This window comes from Schistocerca piceifrons, chromosome 2 (genome assembly GCF_021461385.2).
Source record: "Schistocerca piceifrons isolate TAMUIC-IGC-003096 chromosome 2, iqSchPice1.1, whole genome shotgun sequence".
Classification (NCBI taxonomy): Eukaryota; Metazoa; Arthropoda; class Insecta; order Orthoptera; family Acrididae; genus Schistocerca; species Schistocerca piceifrons.
In genome coordinates this window covers 882,175,894-882,190,239 of record NC_060139.1, presented here as the reverse complement: position 1 = coordinate 882,190,239, position 14,346 = coordinate 882,175,894, and the positions used below count along the sequence as shown (strand labels likewise).

Here is a 14,346-nt window from a genome sequence, read left to right as displayed (position 1 = left end):
GCTCAGAGCCATTTGAACCTTATAAATTGAGCTAACCATAAGCATCTCTCCATATCATATAAAAATCTAGAAAGCTCTTGCCTTGTAGCCTGAAAAGTAAACTGTACAAACCTGTACTTACAACAATTGATTACAACGATATTATCCTGCAAGGTCCTTCTCAGGAAAGATCACGGACCTTGAGACGGTTGATGGACGCCTGCTGTCCTGCCTAAATGCAGACAAGCGCAGAGACTTCCATACAAATCATCTCGTCTACCGTTTTATCAATGTACGCCTCCTGTTACATCTCTTTTCGACCTGAATAGCAGAAACTCTTGTTCGCATCAGGACAAGATCCTTTCTGCCCACTCCATCGCTCAGCCGCTTTCTCCGAAAACCTTTTCAGTAGTAGGGACCGGACTATGGAATTACCTCCATCAGTATACCAGGGAACTGAGTTACAGCTCCAGCTTCAAAAAACACTTACTGGCACATCTGTAAAGCAGCAATAAAGTCTGCCTTCGTTCATGTACGCAATCATTAAAACTATCCTTCTTTCAATTCACAACTCTCTGGTTTCCCAAACTTCTTAGCTGGCGCAGTCTACGTAAATTTGTCACCCTCTCAACTCACTACCTCAGAAAATATCACTTTTCTACACTTATAAAGACATTTTGTACCTTCCACTATCAGCGTTATTCTTCTTCTACTGCTTCTCCCTTTTCCACGCGTCTTTGCCGTATCTTCACGGGTTCGGTATGTTAACTATTGGATCTGCCAACTTTAATGGCAGTGCCCTTCGTATCGCCACCCCACTCCCCCTCCTCCCTTTGAAAAATTTGTTTGCCATTTCCGGCTATCTCTAGATATATCCCATGTGGAAGTGTGAGAACGATTTATAAATATTTGTGAATAGAACAACTGTGGTGAGACGTGGCCGCCATTCCGTCATTCACCTAGTCGGATGTGGGAACCGCCCAAAAAGGACATCCAGGCTGGCCGGCACACAGACCCCTGTCATTACAGCGACGGGCGGATTTGATCGGGGGCGGCGCACCTCCTTATATTACGGAAGCGGAGTGTTAACGTGCGTGATAATCTGGGAGGATCCTTTGTTATTGTTATTATCATCATCATTATTATTATTATTGAGAGCGGCAACAAATGTTGTTCGTTGCTAAACAATACCGTAATTCGCACTGTCTTACATGCAGTGGAGTTATTTTTAATTATATTAATGCCATTTTATTATTACTTGTCGAAATTATTGTCTTTTCCTAAACAACTATGATACAGAAAATGCTGTGTCTGAAACCCTGACCCAATATAAGAAGGGCCCCGAAGGCCCACACCTGATCAGGTTTAATAAATAAGTAGAGGACCTCGGCATCAATATGGAAACACCTGAACCACAACATATTACCAGGCTTAACGCGGCATAGCAAACCCGTTGGCCTTGAAACATATTTCATTCATCACTGAATGGATAAATGCTGATCCAGTATGGTTCTGAAAGGAGTCTTATCCGGTTTATCGTGCAAAAATTGCCAAGTGCAAATGACAAAGATGGATGTAGATTACGATCACGTACCAATCACTTCAAAATAAACTACAAAATGTCAATAATATTGAGATCCAGTGACGCCAAATACCAAGCAAATATCCCATTACGATGTAGGAAAACGAGTGAAACGAGTGGCATCCAAAACAGCGGCTTGAAGCGCCATTTCACAGACTGCGCGGCCGCTCCCGCCGGAGGTTCGAGTCCTCGTTCGGGCATAGGTGTGTGTATTGTTCTTAGTATAAGTTAGCTTAAGTAGTGTGTAAGTCTATGGACCGATGACCTCAGCAGTTTGGTCCCTTAAGAATTGACATACATTTGAACAAAAAAGCCTACAGTCGTCTCAGAATGGATAATTACAGGCCCTGTATAGTTTCAAAAGGAATCGTACAGCACTCTTCATATAAAATAGTGGAAGTTCAGGTAATGTTGATGCAGGTGAACAGCAATCATGAACTCGTCTGTCCAATGTAGAATAAAAAGATTCAATAATAATCAGACCTGGTGGCAGTGGTAGCCAGGGGACATACGAGAATTTTTCCTCGTACTCACACAGTCAGCCCCGGACGATGCGAGCTGTGTGAACAGGGTCCCTGTTGTCTTCCCCATTAGGGAACAAACACTCTAACATGGGGGTGGACATGATGAGCCAAAATGGTCACGTAAGCCTTGTCAGTAATGCGACATTGCATACTACCCGTGAAATATGTGGAGTACCATGATATGGCTGCCAAATCATCACGCACTATTCGCAGCAAGCAGACTGCATCGTAGACTTGGGACGGCGTACGCCAGAGATCAACTCGGCCAGAAGCTGGAAACAGTGAGAAACAAAACCCATCCGACCAAATGGCTTTCTCCATTGAAGTTTTCATGGCTTCGGCATCACGTTTTGCTGTTACGGGTGTTTGGATCACTGATGTGTGGTGGGTATTTGAATCACTGATGTGTGGTTTTGGAATTCCATCTCGCCCTGGAATTCCCGGCTTATGGAGTTTCTTTCGCGTTTTTTTGGTGCTGACAATCTTCACGAGTGTGACATTCAATTCTGAAGCGACTTTTGCACCTGTCGTCCCCTTACTTTTCGTTACAAGCCTGTTCAATGACCGTTCGTCACAATCACACTCTCTCGTCCCCGTAGTTATTAAGCGACCGATATTTTTCTGCTTTCCCCGTATACGGTGTAAATCTTCGATACAGTGCCTCTCAAACACCAAACTGTGGCTACCTTGGTTAGGGAAGCACCCACCGTAATGGGCTACCTTATCTAGGCTAACTGCCACAGTTTTCGTATCCCAGGCAGTCTGAATGAAAAAAGAGCTTACCCCAGTTAGCGGGCAAGATAAATATTGATATGTCATTTGGATCTCATGATATTATTCTACGCAGTATCGGACCGCATCGGAAGGAATGGGCTACGAACCTACTTCCAGGGAGCAACTGATTTGAATGGATACGAGGGTAAAGGTGGTACAGTCGTAACACAAATAAGAGATTGAGAAACTAACACAGAGAGATACATTCTGAAATTAGTGCACAGCAACGTACCCTTAAACGAAGGCAGCCTTCACTGACACTGGCACATTCACAGCACGACATATACATACAACATTCACCTCCAATTACACAAGTTTATCTAAGAACACTTCGGAGAGAGAATACTGAACCACGAGAACTAGGTTTCGGCAGCAGCAAAGAGGGGAACCTCACTGCATGGCTGGGGCAGCTGCCTTCCCGTAGTGTCGCGAAATACTCGCGATCGCCAAACGACGGAAAGGGCGGTCCAAACCGAACGTCATTACTAGACTGTGCCCGAAGTAAGAAGCCCTCAAAATTTCCGTAGCAAGGTGGAGTTCACCTGTCAACAATAGGCGGTCGCGTGCGAGACGGCAGTTGGTGGAACTTCCGAGAAGAAGTTGCAGAATCGCTGGAGCGGCGTTATACAGGGTTTTGTTAGCTGGTCGGCACCCCGCACCAGTGTGTATACAGCTGAGAAAAGTAGTTGTGCTGGGTAGTTAAGTGGCTAGCTGCCGCCTGCTGGACCACAGAACTCGCCACTTCCTTTTTGCACCAGATGTTTCCTGACTTGACGCAGTCTCGGGCGTTGGGACGGCGGGCATTTCTGTGTTCGTTCTCGCCCCAAACCAAGAAGACGCTCTGTTTAAACTTGAATGTTCTTAACGGCCACCGCCTCTAAACATTCTACGCGGTGTCTGTTTGTTCTATATCGTGTCTCCCTACCACTTTCGCGCAACGACGCTCTGAGCGTGTTTTTTAGAGAATTGACTAGTTTGAACCTGGGACCTGTTGCTGGTAAGGAGACGCCAGACCACACATGACATGTAGAATTCAGAAGAGTTCAGTGAGACTAGCGATGATATAACCAAATACTTAATGATTTCAGCGTCAGCTCCACTGCACTCCCTGTAAAAGAATCTTAATATTAACTAAATTTAGTGGAAGGGGTTCAAGGCTTCCCTATTTTTAGTAAGCTGGTAAAATAACGTCGAAAAAGCAGTTAAGTTTACCATTGGAAATTTTATTCTACTCACAAAACATTGTTTATAAATTGCACTATTGATAAAAGGAAATGTTTTAATACAGGGTGGTAAAAACCAACTGCGTTCAACAAAAATGTGAACGAATATTCCCTGAATGGGTTTCCAAGTTCTACAATGGATCGAAGGATGACCTATGCCATATCACATCTATAATCTAGGTTTAAATTAAGTTTTACAAAAGAGAAAACTATCAAAATGGTCTACAGTGACCCTCAATTATCTTTAATTACTTATCTAACTTGTCGTAAATTACAGTGGCTGATGTGGCTTCTCAATAACTATATAACAGAAAAATCTTCGCGTTTCAGATTTTTACTTCAAGTGGCAAATGTGAACACCATGAGCTTTAATTGACGATCGACACTAGTATTACGTAAAGGGGATGTAACAGATGAGACTTCTGCAGTTCTGAGTGAAGCCTTATGCGCTCAAAAATGCGGCATCGCGTGCGTTCGTTACCTTGTCGGTGTTCGTCAGGGGGCGGCGGCTGGCGCAGCTCTGTCCAGCTCGCCCTCTCGGAAGCAACTCTGTCCTAACTTCCCCTTACTACCATTTACCGAAGTTGGTTTAAAAAAAACTATCTGGCTGTGTTTTCATCTGACCAATCAGGGTCTCAATGTTAACCTTAAGCTCCACCTACAAAAATTCTGTCTATCCAATGAGAAACGTTATACTTTTCGTGGTGGGGCAATGTTTTTAAAGTTTGCAACGTAAAGGAGAAGCGAAAAAGTCTCACGCTAAAACTTGCAGCTGGTGTGGTCCTTTTAGCGTTATCGTAAGATCTATACTGTTCTTCTGGAGGGCTCTATCTTTTAACATGTGCTGGTCCTAATGTAACAGAGACGTGAAAAAGTCTCACGCTAAAACTTGCGGGTGGTGTAGCCCTTTTTGTGTTATCGTAAGATCTATACTGTTCTGCTGGAGGGCTCTAGCTTTTAACATTGGCTGGGGGGTGGTCTTGACGTAACAGAGACGCGAAAAAGTCTCACGCTAAAAAACTTGCGGGTGGTGTGGTCCTACCAGTTAGCTGGCGACATGGGTGTCCGTCTGTACCTTATCGTAGGGCCTTCTCGCTTAACACGGTTCTGCTCTCGGCTTCTGTTCTCGTTTCTCCCCTCGGAACTGCGTCTGTCTCACGGTGGGAAGGTATGACATGCATTTAGGCATTCTTGTGTTAGTCTGTGGTATTCCATTTGCTCACTCGTTACTCGTATTACTTTGGTTAATTTAATGTCACGATTTATTCGGAGCTATGTGACGTACTACTGGATTTGCTTATCATGTCAGGGTTTTCATGGAAGGTGTTGGATTTGCCTGACACCTTACACGCCGTACTGAATAATATATTGGAACCTCTCAGAATGACGGCATCCTAGATTTGTTTACAGATTTCGGTTCCTCTGTAAGTACTGAATTATTATTATATCGTTTCTTTCATTTTTACAGTTATTTAGGTGCCTTAAATAGCGGTTGAATCTTCAGATATGTCGGAACAAGACTGATATGCAAATTATGGCTAGAGCAACTGATTGTTATTCGTCAGAAGGTCCCGAATCTGTCACCAGATTCATATTCGTTAACGACTTCTGGACTTACTGTTTCCGGTCTTGCTGGGCCTTACACGCTCTCGTCCCTGCACGTGGCGTTCCTGGGAGCGTTCGTAACACGATGTGAGATAACACGAGCACCAGCAACTTGCCCAACTTCGAATTAACTTAACCCCTACATGATGCACTCACTGCTACACAGAACACTGTTATGACCTCCACTGCCACTTACTACGTAGTTAGGGCATTCCATAGGGACCACCTGTCGTCAAATACAACAGCGCCACTTGCAAGCTTGACTAGAATCTGCATTTGTCTTTAAGCGATCATTTCCCGCATCGTATCCCTATTTTCGTCCAAACTCCACATTTCAGTCTCCAGAATGAATTTTCACTCTGCAGCGGAGCAGATTACAACTGTATTGCCGCACTGGGACTCGGATCTGAAACCTTCGCCTTTCGAAAGCACGGTTTAATCTGCCAGGAAGCTTACATGTGTCTGTCCTCTCAGGCACTAGTCGCATGGGGCCATTGATATGCTGCATGGCGTTGATTACGATCTTCCTAAACGCACTGAGTCCACGTACGGTTATAAATAAATGCAGGTCCACAAAGGCCGGCCGCGGTGGCAGAGCGGTTCTAGGCGCTACAGTCTGGAATCGCACGACCGCTACGGTCGCAGGTTCGAATCCTGCCTCGGGCATGGACGTGTGTGATGTCCTTAGGTTAGTTAGGTTTAAGTAGTTCTAAGTTCTAGGGGACTGATGACCTCAGATGTTAAGTCCCATGGTGCTCAGAGCCAAGGTCCACAAACTGCGGTCTCAAGAGAGCCAACCGTACTGCTGTCGAATTTCGACACAATTGACTCACCTTTCTCCTACTGAACCAAGGCATAAAGCAATGTTATCACGACCAACCAACAAACACATGCAATTTCTGGATGAGAAAGTTGCTGTTTAATTTTTACTTATATACGGTATGTTACAGAGATGTTATTCCTACCTGCTTTATGTATCCGTGCAGAAATGGTTATCATTCGCGCATACAAGCATGCAGTGCACTTCATGCCACCTTGATGTTTGTTGCAGTTCTAATGGCTACCACATACAGGGCGATTCAGTTGCCCTTACCTGTGGATTTTATGCAACTCACAACGCTTTCAGAAACCACGCATGATGTCTTCATAGACTCCTGCGCTACGTGCAAAATATTAGTTCTAACGAAAAACTGAACAGGGCATTTTTTTCTAGGAAAAGTAATGTAGCTAAATTTTGTACAGGGTTACGTTTTCGCTGGAGGACAAAGTTATCGAATTATTCAAGAAAAACGTGTTTGAAAGTCATTTTTATACATTTTTCTTGAATAATACGACCATTAAATACTATGTGAATTGAAGGTCGAGGGAGAGGGAAGAGGGGAAGAATGGAATGGAAATGATAAGAACTAATGTTATCAGCTGCATCAGCACTTTAACCGGAATCAGCAGCGACGAGTGAAAATGTCTGCCAGACCGGAATTCGAACCTGGGATCTCTTGGTAATCTGGTAATTAGGCAGTTTCGTGAACCACTGCGCGACGCAGACACAGTTATTTATTTCAAATGCTCAGACTATCTCGGCACGATCGCTAACCGACTTATATTCCCACCCAGCGCCATCTATCCGCCGTCCCCGTCTGTGTCTTAGATTTCCGCTGGAGGTTGAAAGTAAATGTGCACCCGCACTAATAGTTGTGGATTCATTGCCCATTGAGACGAATCAATTATACGAATGCGTGGTGTCTATTCTTTTGGACACATCTGAAAGAAAGGACACCACCCGGGATCCGCAGCTGTGATATATACCGGGTGATCAAAACGTCAGTATAAATTTGAAAACTTAATAAACACGGAATAATGTAGATAGAGGGGTAAAAACTGACACACATGCTAGGAATGACATGGGGTTTTATTAGAACCATCCCATATTGCTAGACGCGTCAAAAATCTCTTGCGCGCGTCCTTTGGTGGTGATCGTGTGCTCAGCGTACACTTTCGTCATGCTTCGTCTCCCAGGTCCCCAGACCTCGGTCCGTGCGATTATTGGCTTTGGGGTTACCTTAAGTCGCAAGTGTATCGTGATCGATCGACATCTCTAGGGATGCTGAAAGACAACATCCGACGAATATGCCTCACCATAACTGGCTCTGAGCACTATGGGACTTAACATCTATGGTCATCAGTTCCCTAGAACTTAGAACTACTTAAACCTAACTAACCTAAGGACAGTCACCATAACTCCGGACATGCTTCACAGTGCTGTTCTCAACATTATTCCTCCACTACAGCTATTGTTGAGGAATGATGGTGGACATATTGAGCATTTCCTGAAAAGAACATCATCTTTGGTTTGTCTTACTTTGTTATGCTAATTATTGCTATTCTGATCAGATGAAGCGCCACCTGTCGGATATTTTGTGAACTTTTTTTTTGGTTCTAATAAAACCCCATGTTATTCCAAGCATGTGTGTCAATTTGTACCTCTCTATCTACATTATTCCGTGATTTATTCAGTTTTCAAATTTATGCTGTCTTTTTGATCACCCGGTATTACGTAAATCGAAGGGGAAGTGGCGAGAAAGGAAAGGAAACAGATGGAACTAATAATATCGGCTTTACCAGAACTTTATCCGGAATCAGCGGTGACGAGTCAAAGTGTGTGCCAGACTGGGACTCGAACCTGGGATCTCCTGCTTACCGGGCAACTGCGTTAATTACTGCACCACCCGGACACAATGTTTAGTGTGAATGCGGCGACTATATCGGCACACACCTCTGCTGGCCCTCACTCCCACGGAAGCCACTTACCTGCAGCCGCTGTCCACGTCCTCTGTGGTCGCTATTTTTAGACTCGTGCTCGAGGTCGAACGTAGATGTTCATCTACATTGATGGTTGTGGATTCATAGACCGTCGAGGCGTATCAGTTACGTGAATGCATGGTGTGACACCTCTCATTCATATAAAACTACATAGACAGTATTCCAGTACAAAATGTAACTACTTTAAATTTCCTTCAATTGTCGTGTCCATTTTTTTCCGTACAGCTAATAGTTTGTCGATAGCGGCCGAGAGAATACGAAAATTTGCACGTGATATCTAAAGGTGTTGCGGTTTGCATTAAACTCATAGGTAGGAGCTGCTAAATCACCTTGTAGATGCCGTTGACAGAGAGGATGTAATTTTATTGCATACATGACAATCAGACGCTATTCGATATGGTTGTTATTTCCTATGCTGGTTAATATTTATGAAAACATGATGATATTCACCACATTTAAGGAAAACAGCATAGGAGAGATATGGAGAAATCGTCTGAAAAATCTTTTTTACAACTCAGATCGTAAATCTGGTGACCCTCGACTTCCGGAATTTGCCGCTTGAAGAGTGCTCCAGGGCGCCATTAGGATAACGAGCGCGTCTTCCGTTTCGTGAGCGGCGTCCAGTCACCCCCAAACGGGGGAAAAAAATGGAGATTGCCTTCGGAGTGCACTGGTGCAGCATTTCTGCGCTGAACCGATCGCCCTCTTGTACACTCCGGTAATTCCGGGGGCAGAATAAATCGCCTCCCAGAGGTCGAGAGCCAAGGTGGGGTCGCCGACTGGGATGGAGGGTGAGCGCATTTACATCTGGGACGAGCCGGCGTCCGCCCCTCCATCTCCCGGCGAAAATAATTAAGCTGCGTCCAAGTTCCCGGCGAGTCCTTAAGGAGCGGCGCGCGCTCCCGGGGAGACGCTATATCTCCTCGGCGGGTGACTTCGACGCCGGGCGGCTGGAGTAATGGTGACGTAGATCACGCCTATGAGACAGTTTTATGTACGCGTCCCGCTTCGGCTGCCTTCCGGTTCTCGCCAAGTAGCGGCGACGAAAGCTGCTTCGGGAAGTGCCGTGCCAGCGGTATTTCCCATGCTGCACCGCGCGGTCAGCACTTTACTCGGCCAAACTATTTCCATATCCTCGCGATTAAGGGTGGCAGTGGTACTATTTTAGCTAATAAATTACGCTCCTTCCACTGTACTAGCCAAGCACTTTCCTTTGATGCCGGGAAAGTTGTTGTTGGCTCTGAGCACTTCTGAGGTCATCAGTCCCCTAGAATTTAGAACTACTTAAACCTAACTAACCTAAGGACATCACACACGTCCATGCCCGAGGCACGATTCGAACCTGCGAAATTAGCGGTCGCGCGGTTTCAGACTGTAGCGCCTAGAACCGCTCGGCCACCCCGGCAGGCGCCGGGAAAATGAGAAGGGCTTGAATCGAGCTCGCGAAACTCAACGAATGCCTGCTCGGCATTTACTTTTATACCTCCAGGATAATTCAAAAACATTCATCCAATATCACAGCAGTGCAGCTTCTTGGGGCGAATTTTAAGAAACAAAGAGAACTACAAAGCTTTTATTTTCTTTAAAAAATTTTATACGGGCGCATTCAATATTTTTAGTTAAGTTTAGGATGAAAATATCCCTTTATTATTATGTCAGTTACCATTTTCGTTCATATGTCCTCCAGTGGACGCCTGAAAAAATCCAGAAGATAATTAAACTCGCCCCATACCTTAGCGAGCATGCCTGGAGTTCTTGCATTCATTGCTATTGACAAGAAGTGTTGCAGTTCACCAGAAATTCATGGAAGGCGTCACACATAGATGGCGTCTTTCACAAACCTCCAGAAAAATATCACGTGCCATGAGAGAAGGCGATCTTGGAGTCAAGTGGTAGGAAGCGAAATCAGTGCGCTCTTTATGGACGCACCGACGTTGAGGTACCTCATTGTTAAGAAATGCTGTCACATGCAAGTGCAAGTGTGGTAGTGATCGATCCTGTTGGAAAATGAAATTTGAGTTGGGAAGAGAGACGGAGTTTGTAGAAGTGGAACGTACTGGATGATTACCGCTTGTCAAAGAAATAATTTTAAATACTTAGACACTGAGCAGCCCAACATAAATACAACACTCCTCTCCTGAACATTAACACTTTGCACTACCCCATCACTCTTATTTCTCATAAATTCTAATGAATTTAATTTGATACCTTACAAAGTGCACTAACATTTCACCATGCACAGTGCTTTATCAAATGATTCCCGAGACATCTTGAACTGAGCATTTGTAATTTCTCATGCAGATTTTATGACAAACTAATAGAGCTCACTTCAAGTTGTGTGTAGACAAAATCAATCACATTAAACTAGCTGTAGAGCTGTAGAGCGAGAATTATCGCACAATCAGCTTAACAGCTCATGCATCGAAGCTGCTTACAAGAATAATATACAGAAGAATGGAAAAGAAAATTGAGAATGCGCTAGGTGACGATCAGTTTGGCTTTAGGAAAAGTAAAGGGATGAGAGGCAATTCTGACGTTACGGCTAATAATGGAAGCAAGGCTAAAGAAAAATCAAGACACTTTCATAGGATTTGTCGACCTGGAAAAAGCGTCCGACAATATAAAATGGTGCAAGCTGTTCGAGATTCTGAAAAAAAGTAGGGGTAAGCTATAGGGAGAGACGGGTCATATACAATATGTACGACACCCAAGAGGGAATAATAAGAGTGGACGATCAAGAACGAAGTGCTCGTATTAAGAATGGTGTAAGACAAGGCTGTAGCCTTTCGCCCCTACTCTTCAATCTGTACATCGAGGAAGCAATGATCGAAATAAAAGAAAGGTTCAGGAGTGGAATTAAAATACAAGGTGAAAGGATATCAATGATACGATTCGCTGATGACATTGCTATCCTGAGTGAAAGTGAAGAAGAATTAAATGATCTGCTGAACGGAATGAACAGTCTAATGAGTACACAGTATGGTTTGAGAGTAAATCGGACAAAGACGAAGGTAATGAGAAGTAGTAGAAATGAGAACAGTGAGAAACTTAACATCAGGATTGATGGTCACGAAGTCAATGAAGTTAAGGAATTCCGCTACCTAGGCAGTAAAATAACTAATGACGGACGGAGCAAGGAGGACATCAAAAGCAGACTCGCTAGGGCAAAAAAGGCATTTCTGGCCAAGAGAAGTCAACTAATATCAAATACCGGCCTTAATTCGAGGAAGAAATTTCTGAGGATGTACGTCTGGAGTACAGCATTGTATGGTAGTGAAACATGGACTGTGGGAAAACCGGAACAGAAGAGAATCGAAGCATTTGAGATGTGGTGCTATAGACGAATGTTGAAAATTAGGTGGACTGATAAGGTAAGGAATGAGGAGGTCCTATGCAGAATCGGACAGGAAAGGAATATGTGGAAAACACTGATAAGAAGAAGGGACAGGATGATAGGACATCTGCTAAGACATGAGGGAATGACTTCCATGGTACTAGAGGGAGCTGTAGAGGGCAAAAACTGTAGAGGAAGACAGAGATTGGAATACGTCAAGCAAATAATTGAGGACGTAGGTTGCAAGTGCTACTCTGAGATGAAGAGGTTAGCACAGGAAAGTAACTCGTTGCGGGCCGCATCAAACCAGTCAGTAGACTGATGACCAAAAAAAAGAGCCCAAAAAGATTTAAATAAAAATCCACGAGAACATTGTATGCGAGAACATAACGGTTGACCAACAATGACGATTTGAACCTTTTGAAGTCTGCCGTGTCAGTTCCCACATAGCAGAAAGAGGGCGATCATGACTTTTTTGTAGTTCTTTTTGACGTCTACAATTCAGTACTAAATCAAATGATTTCGCAGTAATAGTTTATACAGCCTATTGCAAGAGAGCGCAATGGCATCACACTTTCTTCCGATTCGATTTAGAATTAACGCCACTGCTTATTGCTTATGTTATCTAAATTAGCTAAATGTATACGAAAACGTAGTCAGTGAATATATGGTGAACTAAAAAAAGAAACGCGTAAATCGCATAAGGACAGTGGTAAAATACGATCGAAACCTCGCCCGTTTTGCGTGTTATAGACGAACCTATTCCTAAACTAAGAACTCTTATCGAAAACGATAACTGTACCAGTTGCCAGTTCATCAGATATGTGTAAAACTTGAACCACCTTCACAAATTGCGAGGGAAAGAAGATCAGAATTGTCTTGGTTCCACTCTTTCCCTCTTGGCAGAACTAGATAACAGGAAAACCGATTACACCATTAGACTGTCGTTGTTACCGTGTCTACTAGTAAAATGTAAATTTTAAAAAGCATGAAATAAAAGTTAAATTAAAAATTTAAAAATTCCGACACAAAACAACTCTAAAAATTAAAAAAAAGTCTTCTCCCTTTACGTTTAATATAAGTAGTAATATTTTTTTGATCCAAGCGTCTGGGACCGAAAGTAAATAAAATAAAAACAGAATACATCTAAAAACGATGAAGTGTGAAATTTAAATACAAGTAAGCTACCTAGAAAACGTAGGTAAATATCAAAACAACAGTATCAAATCGTCGAGTCTAAGTATTAATTTACTCCGAAAAATTACCAATACAGACACAACCGTCAATGACGTCTGCCCTCACCTCACGCGACTGTCCGTTCGGATCGCCACGGTTACGTCACAGGCCCGCGCGCGGCCTACCACGCACAGCACGAGGACATGGGCCTCGTAAGACAGATTAACAATGTTAGGCTAATTAAAGACGAATTGGCTTCCATATTTTTGTAATAGGTAATTATAACTTCACTAGTTATTCTGAGGTGTGGGTGCGGGCGGTGCAGGATTGGAAGAGATAACGCAATACCCAGCAGTAATGAAAGTATGCTGTTCTAGAAAGGATAGCTGCTGTTAATTTCGTATTTTATTTACTTAGCCATTCCCCGACGTGACGACACTTGAATCCAAATATTACATTAAACTATATATATATATATATATATCATGTTGACTTCGGTGCTTGTGTTGACATACGACTCGTTGTTCTACAGTACTAGCATCAAGCGCATCAGTACGTAGCATCAACAGGTTAGTGTTCGTCACGAACGCGGTTTTGCAGTCAGTGCAATGTTTACAAATGCGGAGTTGGCAGATGCTCATTTGATGTATGGATTAGCACGGGGCAATAGCCGTGGCGCGGTACGTTTGTATCGAGACAGATTTCCAGAACGAAGGTGTCCCGACAGGAAGACGTTCGAAGCTATTAATAGGCGTCATAGGGAGCACGGAACATTCCAGCCTATGACTCGCGACTGGGGAAGACCTAGAACGACGAGGACACCTGCAATGGACGAGGCAATTCTTCGTGCAGTTGACGATAACCCTAATGTCAGCGTCAGAGAAGTTGCTGCTGTACAAGGTAACGTTGACCACGTCACTGTCTGGTGAGTGCTACGGGAGAACCAGTTGTTTCCGTACCATGTACAGCGTGTGCAGGCACTATCAGCAGCTGATTGGCCTCTACGGGTACACTTCTGCGAATTGTTCATCCAACAATGTGTCAATCCTCATTTCAGTACAAATGTTCTCTTTACGGATGAGGCTTCATTCCAACGTGATCAAATTGTAAATTTTCACAATCAACATGTGTGGGCTGACGAGAATACGCACGCAATTGTGCAATAACATCATCAACACAGATTTTCTGTGAACGTTTGGGCAGGCATTGTTGATGTTGTCTTGATTGGGCCCCATGTTCTTCCACCTACGCTCAATGGAACACGTTATCATGATTTCATACGGGATACTCCACCTGTGCTGCTAGAACATGTGCCTTTACAAGTACGAC

The 14,346-nt window shown here is 43.8% G+C and overlaps 1 protein-coding gene across 1 annotated transcript in view; it reads left to right on the top strand.

Moving 5' to 3' along the window:
* Positions 1–14,346, top strand: part of LOC124775499 (Ig-like and fibronectin type-III domain-containing protein 1) — a 1,067,132-nt gene that overhangs the window by 372,075 nt on the left and 680,711 nt on the right. The window lies entirely within an intron of this gene.